Here is a 1572-nt window from a genome sequence, read left to right on the forward strand (position 1 = left end):
CCCAACCTCGTTTAATCACCAAACCGGTAGTTAACCCTGTCAGATCCCACCCCTGGCTATTAGCTACTACAGGTAGTCCTCGACTTATGACCAGAATTGGATCCAGACAACCTGTTGCTAAGCAAAGCAATTCTTAAGTGACTCTGGCTTGCCCCATAGATTTTCCCTGTCAATAGCCGGCCAGAAACGTTGCACATTGCAATGACCGTGGGACATCTCAACCAGTGGTGGGATTCAATGTTTCACCCCAGATGGAGTCAGGAGAGGGAAAAGTTTTGTGAAGAAAGGAATTCTCTTCCCTCTGAGTGTAAGAGGAGAATACAGCTGCTGCTGTTGCCAAGCCATAGAGCTAAAAACCAGCTGAACCAGGATTGATAAAACCAGTTTGGCTTGCTCCAGGCACGCATCAGCAACGCCGAGATAGAGCCAGCCGTTTAATGTATCCTCATCATATCCCAAGAGTTGGGCCTGTGGGTGTGCGATGGTGCAGAGGCCAATTGGCGTGTTCCATGTGGATAAATTTTTGCTTTTATTTTATTTATTGATCCATTTCTGCACCACCCGTCTCGCTTAAACGAGGCTAGGCGGCTTAAAACAACGGTTACTAAACCATCATAGTCCATTCCACCTCTGCAAGGAGGCCTGCTGGTATGTTCCAGCCTGCTGCATTCAAGATGGACTGGACTACAATGCCCATAATGAAAGCTGTGGTATAGTCCCCTACATTTGATGAGGGAGGTCAATGGTAGGAAAGAGCCTTTCTCTCTCTCTCTCTCTCTCTCTCTCTCTCTCTCTCTCTTTCTTCTTTCTCCTTCTCTCTCTCTCTCTCTCTCTCTCTCTCTCTCTCTCTCTCTCTCTCTCTCTCTCTTTCTTGCAGCACCCCACACCCCTGCCACCTCCATTTTGGGGGGCCTTCTGGGCCTCAGGCAAGCATCCTGAGGGGGGGCGTTTTTTCTCCCAGAAGGCTTCCCTAGGGCTCAGGAAGGCAGAAAATTGTGCGGGGGCGCACACCACCCCCACCACTTCATTTTGGGGTCTTCTGGGCCTCAGAGAAGCCTCCTGGGGGGGTGTTTTTGCTCCCAGAAGCCTCCCCTCAGACTCAGGAAGGGGGAAAAAACAGAGGAGGGGTTGCCTTCCTGGGCCTCAGGGAAGCCTCCTGGGCGAAGCAGTAAGCAAGCCAGGGGAATCCCAGCACAGCTGATTGTGGGAACAGCTGATCGTTGGGAGGAGAGAAAAAAAGAAATACCTTAAGGAGTGACTGGGTGGGCTAGCATCAGGCGGGCGGGGTGAGTGAGCATCAGACCAGGTGGGGCAAGCAAAGAGCAGCGACCAGGTGACTGGGTCAGGGGAATGACCAGGCAGAAGTTACTACCAGTTTGGTGACCCATGCCCAATCTTTGCAACCAGTTCGCCCGAACCGGTGTGAACCGACTGAATGCCACCAGTGGGTGCAGAGGATGCTTCTGGCAAATGGCACCCTTCCAAGCTATTTTATATCAGCAGATAGAGAAGCGAATCTGGATTTTGGGGTCCTGAGAACCGCATCGCAAAGAGTTGTTCCTAGAAGACACA

This window comes from Notechis scutatus, chromosome 8 (genome assembly GCF_049901735.1).
Source record: "Notechis scutatus isolate UNSWTSFEM ecotype Mainland chromosome 8, rNotScu1.2, whole genome shotgun sequence".
Classification (NCBI taxonomy): domain Eukaryota; kingdom Metazoa; phylum Chordata; class Lepidosauria; order Squamata; family Elapidae; genus Notechis; species Notechis scutatus.